The following is a 7681-nucleotide window of genomic DNA, read 5'->3' as shown; positions in this document are numbered from 1 at the left end:
TATTTAACAGTGCCTTTTATAAAAGAGACTATAATATAACAAAAAAAATACCATTATGTAGAATATTTTTGTACTTCACTTTTATTTGTTCCCATGTTCTAGTATGGTGACTGACATTACAATGCACAAAGTAATTATGCAATTATTAAAATACAAAAATATAGGCTAATAAGTGATAAAAACATCTAACATGGCCACTTCTAACGGATTTAAATTGTCTGCTACTTTTTGCCAGCCCTCTCTCCTGGCTTTTGCAGACTTTGAGGTGTTCCCTGGCGTTTTGATTAAACATTAAAATTCCGAATAAACTTCGACTATTAGTTCTTGCTCTGCTGAGGGGAAAAACTGAGAGCGCTCTTTGGCCACGCTGAGCAGCCAATAGCAGCGTTGCTGATCAATGTTTCTACTATCGATACATATCCCCTTTTAACCAGCGCATGAATGCGCAATTATCTCAGATAACTCAATCCAGCGATACTAATCATATCCGGCAAGTGTGTTCGAAGAACCGAGTTAGCCAGATCATGATTCGCACGATGATATCATCTTGGATGTGTCATTTGATCTCGGATGTAATAAGCAACGTACGAAGAACGGGCCCCTGATGTTGCCATCACTTCTGTGTGGTAAACACTGGTGCAACATCCTTTTGACCACACAAAACATGAAGTATTAAAACAATTATTTTAAATAAATGCTAAAATTAATCAAGAGATTACATATAGCTAATTAAATTAAATACATATAATTAAATAAGCTGACCCTCCCAGAGTTTAATGAAGAGCAGCCTAGATTGCTTGAACATTTTCCCATGGCACATATAACAATAACTTATTTTGCAGATGCTGCAGCTATAGATTCCTAGTTTAAGTCATTACAGAGGAACGTAAGGTGATATGATAACCTTCCTCTTTGCAAAACACCTCTTTTTTTAAGACTGTTGCTAAAAGAGAAGTGTGTAATTTTAGCTAACGTTAGCCTACTTAAAAGTTAGATTAATTAAATACAGTTTAAAAGAACAGAAATAATATAACATAGCATATTAGTGAACACAGCTGAAAGTAATGATTAGTGTGTTCATTAAGTGAATATTCATCAGACTGATTCGCTCTAAATATTCTGCTCATAAGAATCATTTGTTAGTGAAACGGACTGTGATTGGTCGCGCTACATGTTTGTGTAGTCGACAGCACTTCGATCAATAGACGTGTTATCTTGACATTATTTTGCATCACAATTTCTTTTTCTTTTTTTTTATCTCATTACATTAAATTCAGACTACAGGCTCAAAACTCAATTAAAGTATAAGTTATATAGCCGTGGCATTGCATTTCAGAACCTCTCAGAAACTGCGAGGCTAACCGACGCGGCGTCAGAAACATTGTGAGTAACTTACAAGTGCCAGAATTGTTCATTTTTCAGACAACACGTATTAATATTAGACTGTACCTGACTAGGTAGGTGTATATTCGGCGAGGTACTTCGTCACTTGTGTTTTACGCTGGTTCACGTAATATTTTCTTTACATCGCAATCAAAAACAAACTTCAAGTGAAGTCGCGCGTGCTGTGCTGTGGCGTGCACTCTTTCAATGGAGGTGCACGCAGAAGTATTTAAAGGGATAGTTCACCCAAAAATAAAAATTCTGTTAGTAATCACTCACCCTCATGTTGTTCCAACCCCGTAAGGCTTTCGTTCATCTTCGGAACACAAATTAAGATATTTTTGATGAAATCTGAGAGCTGGCTCACTTCTCCATAGGCTTCTATGGGATCGAAACTTGCCGGCCCAGAAAAGTTAGTAAAGACATCGTTAAAATAGTCCAAGTGACTACAGTGGCTCAACTACAAGTGTATCAAGTGACGAGAATACTTTTTGTTCGCAAAAAAAACAACAAAAATAACGACTTTATTCAACTATTCATTTTCGTCTGTGTGTGCCTGAATGAATTCACATAGTGTAACAGCACAGTGCATCTGGTCACCACGTAGGCTCACTATTGGCTGACGCTGGTCATGTGTGTGATGCTGGCCAAGGAGAGCTGCTCTGTTACACTATGTTTCGCCTACACAGACGAAAATGAGTAGTTGAATAAAAGTCGTTATTTTTGTTGTTGTTTTTTTGCGCACAAAAAGTATTCTTGTCGCTTGATAAACTTATGGTTGAGCCACTGTAGTCACTTAGACTATTTTAACGATGTCTTTTCTGGGCCGGCAAGTTTCGATCCCTTAGAATCCTATGAAGGGCTCAGACAGCTCTCAGATTTCATCAAAAATATTTTAATTTGTGTTCCGAAGATGAATGAAAGTCTTACGGGGTTGGAACAACATGAGGGTGAGTAATTACTGACAGAATTTTCATTTTTGGGTGAAAAATTTTGATAGTTCATCCATAAAATTCAAATTGTCATCATTTACTCACTCTCATGTTCCATACACGTAAGTCTTTCATTCATCTTCAGAACACAAATGAAGACATTTTTAATGAAATCAGAGATTTCTGTCCCTCCATTGACAGGCTAGGCAACTACCAAATTTTTGATCCTTCAAAAAATTAATAAAGAGATCATACAATTAATCCATATGAATCGAACAGTTTAGTCCAGTGGTTCTCAATCCTGGTCCTGGGGACCCGCTGCTCTGCACATTTTATATGTCTCCTTTATCTGACACTCCCAGTTCAGTTCATAGAGCTCTTTCCTAACGAGATGATGATCTGAGTCAGGTGTGTTAAATGAGGGAGACATGCAAACTGTGCAGAGCTGTGGGTCCCTAGGACCAGGATTGAGAACCACTGGTTTAGTCCAAATTTTCTGTAGTGACACGGTAGCTTTATAGGATGAATAGGTTTAATTTAGGCTTTTATTCACTTTATTTATAAATATTGATCAGCATGAAAGCAAGGTTATACGGTCAAAGGGTAATTCCTGGGATTTTGTGCCATTTTGTGTCTCAGTAAAAATCATCTTACTGCCTTAAAATGATGGTTTTAAACCTGGTTGGTTTTAAAATCCAATTTAAACCTGTCTTAGTCATAAAAAAAAAACACAATTTAAACACTAAGCATATTGAAGTTGATAAAACAAAACAAAAAAACAAGAAATTTAAACATTTTGCAGCATTTTCATTGCCCATTTTCATGGTAAATATAACACTTACTATACATGATTTCTTTTTCTTTTTTTTCATTTGTGTACATTGTTGGGTATATGATTCACTCTAATCCAGGGGTGCCCAATCCTGCTCCTGCCGATCGACTGTCCTGCACAGTTCATCTCCAACCCTAATCAAACACACCTGCCTTTAATTTTTAAGTGAGTTGGAGATGAACTGTGCAGGACAGTCGATCGGCAGGAGCAGGATTGGGCACCCCTGCTCTAATCTATATATTTTTTTTCAATTATTACATTTATTTTAACATTTATAATCAAGGGTTTTAGCTTGTCCCTTATTTTTTTTATTTAGAAAAATTTCATAAAATCAGTAAAAAAAAAAAAACATGCTAATAATTCAGTGACAATAAAAATTTACTAGGGTAGCCTATCAACAATGTAGTACTTTAAAAAAGTAAACATTTCTGATTCTTCCATTGCATTTATTTATTTATTTTTTTAAGGTTTAATTTTGCTTAAAAGGTTAATTACACATTTAATAAATAAATAAATAAATGTTAAATACTCACATCCTACTGTTATTTTATGATACTCAAGATACAACAACAAGTTTAAAAGTGTTTTAAAAAAAAAACAAGTAAAAAAAAATGCATTCAAGGAAACTTTGAACGTAAATATAAACTTGAATATTGACCATAAACTTTATTATATATTATATCCTGGGAGGCGCTTGAATGGGCAGTTTTCGTAGAAACTCGTTCAACTTCCTGCAGTGTGAGAAAGATTGCAAAAAGACTCAAATCTGTTAAAATATTACAACTAGTATCTGGTTATGGTAGCTATTGAAGTGTTGCTCATGTTATCTAACTGCAATTAGAGTCGAACTATCTATTATATTATCTAACGATAAACATAAAATGTTTAGAGAGGTCAAATAATGCATTAAACTGTCAAAAAATAAGTTATTTTGTCAGTTTACCAGCGAGTGTGCTTGAGAAGCACTAAAATGAGTGGGATTTAATGCTGGTTGTTTGGAACTATTGCTTGCTCCACTACATGCGTTACTTCCACATTCCTCAATTTTAATTGGGTCGTAGGGAGTGTCGCAACTCTGTTTTTCAGTGGCTCTAGCTTAAACTTGCTGCGTAACACATGAGAATGAACCTCATTGCTTCTCGCACGTCAAGCAAGCATGCTTGAGCTTCCGTTTACCATAACTGATGTGTCGGTTGTTGAATGTTTATATGTGAATAATTGTTAATTAAATTTGTTCATCATATAAAAGGATTGTGTCTCTTCAGAAAATTTGGACTAAATAGCTCGATTCATATGGGTACATTTTACAATCTCTTTACGAACTCTTTGAAGACACAAGTGTAGACTGTCAGTGGAGGGACAGAAATCTCTCAGATTTCATAAAAATATCTTCATTTGTGTTCCGAAGATTAATGAAAGTCTTACAGGTTTGGAACGATATGAGGGTGAGTAAATAATGACATAATTTCCAATGTTATGTGAACTAATCCTTTAAGATTTGCACGCGTCTTTTGCTTGCGTTTTGAAATATTGGCCTTCAACTTCTATTTATTCAGGAGTGGCAGGTGCGATACACAACCAGGAAGGAACAGTTCAAGGTTTGACAAACTTTCTTACATTCACTCTTTTATCATGACATATCATGGACAGTTGTGCTCTGCATGATACTCTATGACCTTTTTAAATATATGTGTGAGTAGGTCTGTTTCTATCATAAACTGTGCACAATAAAGCCCTTGTGTTCATGTCTAAAAGTAGATACAACAGGATGTTTGTCTGTTTGTTTGTTTTCTCATTTCAGTAGTTTATTATCCAATTTGAGTGCCTTGCCTTGGAAATTCCCTGTTGTAGCATCTCTTGAAGATGGAGATTCTATGTGATATCGAAATTTCCCATCATAGCTCTCAATTTGTGATTTTTTTTTTTTAATAAATGAATTGGATTTTGATTGTATTAAATCATATATTTTTTTATATTATGCCTGGAAGGGTCTGATATTTATGGAAACCTTTTTTTTTGCCCCAGAGTAGAGTAATTAAATTAAGTAATTGTGACTTCTCACAGTCATTCCTCAGATTTTTGAGCCAAGTGGATTTTGAATGCAACTTCCAAAAGACAAAAGACGTCGCCTTTTGGTGAATTTGGCTGTTTTTAAGCCAAAATATGTCACAATTATTCAGTTGTGTTTGTCCCTAGTTTTGTTTTCATGGACTTTCATTTTGTTTTCATTCATCACATCTGTTCCTTTGTTTGAATTTCTCGCCACTTGTCCATTCCCATGGACACTTATCACAGCTGTTCGTCATTTAGTTCATCACCTTATGTATTCAAGTCAAGTTCCTCACTTTCACTCTGTGTTTGTCAGTCGTTGTTTGTGTTTGCTTTTGTTGCACGCACACATGCTCTGTTACACCTGCTGTATTTATGTTTACTTTATTATTATTATTAAAGACTTTTCGTATTAAAACCTGTGGAATCATCTCCTTCATCTTGTGACAGAACAACCAACACTAGTATGGAATAGGCAACAAAGTTTGCCACTGTGGCTCAGATGAGCCACAATATACTGGATTTCATTGAAAAATTCTGCCATCTTGTCGTCACCAGCCCCTTTGGCGATGAGACCCTGAAGTCATTGTTTTGGATCGGGGCTAATTATCACCACCCTGTAGACCACCCAGACACCTTTGGACTAAACTGAAGGGACGCCATCATCCGGTGTCTAGAGAGTGTCTAACCTAGGTCCAGAACACAGCCGGACCCGGAGCCAGTTTCGCCACCTTCGACCACGGAGAAATCATGTGAGCCCCCTGCAGACGGAGAGCTACTACCAGCCGCGATGCGTTAGCCAGAGCACGAGGACAAGTGGACATCGCTGACCCTTGCCCAGAGGAGCCCTACAGTGAGTCTGACCAGGGGTGTGTGAGCCCACGACACCAGAGGCTGAGGGTATACTGGTGGAAATAGAGACTGAGGACTGGCTGATGGACTTCAGTGCGGAATTCTCACCTCTTTTCGTGTTCTTCGTCTCTGTTTCTAGACAGCACTTTGAACTGTTTGGACTTTGATTTGTCAGTTTTCTTTGAATCATCATCACTGTTTCTAGAAAGCACTGAGACTGTTTTATTGAATTTGGTATTTCCATCTGCCATGTCACCGCAGAGCCCAGCCAGTCCTCCAGCACCACCTCTGCTCTCCCCTTCGCCATCTCTGAGAATGCCCTGCTGTGACATCGAGTAACCACCAGCAGCGCTTGAGCAAGAGGATGCTGCTGCTCCGCCTCCAGCCTCTAATTACTTCGCTCCAATTTGGCCCTTCGACCTGTCGGCTGCGCCTTGGCTCCTCCCACCTTCAGCTCCACCAGACACCCTCGACCTAACGGCTCCACCGGGTTCCCTCGTCCCTCCGGCTCCCCCTTGGTCAGTTGTCACTCCACTTCCGCCACGGACTTGAAGGCTGTCCGCTGCACTGTTCCTTCACCCCTACGGCTGCAGCGGCCTCCTCCTTCCCTTCGGCTTCGCCTCTGTCCTGCCTCAGCCCTCGGGTACTCTGGCTCTGCCTCAAATACTCATCACCGCGGTATCGTCTGGGTCTGTAGTGCCAGTGGATCCTTCGGCTTCGTCTCCGTTGGTCGTCCCCCAGTTGTCGTCAGCCACTGTTACGCTTTGGCTCCTCTCTCCTTTGACTCAGCCGTGGGCTGTTAGGCACTGTGGCGCTCATGGTCTGTGCTTCGTGCAAAACCAAGTTTTGCTTGCGGTTGTTGTACAAAGCTGATGGTTTCAATTAATTTGTAATTTTTAAGCTACTTGGAAGACTGTATTGGTGCAGGACTTGAAATATTCTGAAATAATGACCTTTGAGCCATTGGCAATTGGGCCTGTAGTAGTGTTCATTTCGTTCACAAAATATATGACGAAAAATATTCATTGACAACCTTTTCTTCCATGATAAGACATTAACGAGAGGACACTTACGTCATTAAACAATAACTGTGACTATATCAACATGCAATATCGTTGACGAAAAAATAAAAGCATTTCTAACCTCTCTTTGTTTTTGTATTACAGACTGTTTTTAATAAGCCGCTATGAGCTTTCGTACTTGTGGTTGCCAGATTTGAAGAATTTAAATCCCCCAATCAGAGCTTTTATGTTAAAAGAACACGTTTTCTACCCGAGGTTTTACTTAATATTTGCAATCTGGCAACCATGCGTCGCGTTCTCTCTACACTGCTGAAGAAGCGCGGATGATCTGAAAACATCAGAAACACAGACAAACATGAGTTCAGCGATCTCCATTTGAGATATTTTGCAAAATGAAAGTGTAATTTAGCCAGTCGGTGTTCCTTCACGAGCCACTTGTGCAGGTTTCTGTGACTAAAACTGCGACCAAACCTGAAATAATTCCAAACATGAATCTCGACTATAAAAATAAATGCACCTACGCAGTTCTGTGTGACAGTAAATGGTCTTCTTTTTTTTTTCTTCTTTTTTTTTGCAGTTGTTTTTTATAAAAAACAAAACAAAACATGAAT

General features: G+C 38.4%; 1 long non-coding RNA gene across 1 annotated transcript; it reads left to right on the top strand.

Annotated features, from left to right (window-relative positions):
- The first annotated feature begins 1121 nt into the window (after positions 1-1121).
- Positions 1122-7196, top strand: LOC308691939. Its single transcript, XR_014030285.1, has 3 exons — positions 1122-1383; positions 4704-4745; positions 5647-7196. It is a non-coding gene; the product is annotated as an uncharacterized lncRNA (long non-coding RNA).
- The last annotated feature ends 485 nt before the right edge of the window (positions 7197-7681 follow it).

The sequence above is a fragment of the Scardinius erythrophthalmus genome, assembly GCF_964197995.2.
Source record: "Scardinius erythrophthalmus genome assembly, chromosome: 6".
Lineage (NCBI taxonomy): Eukaryota > Metazoa > Chordata > Actinopteri > Cypriniformes > Leuciscidae > Scardinius > Scardinius erythrophthalmus.
The sequence above is the reverse complement of the archived record's forward strand: the minus strand, read 5'-3'. Positions and strand labels throughout refer to the sequence as shown.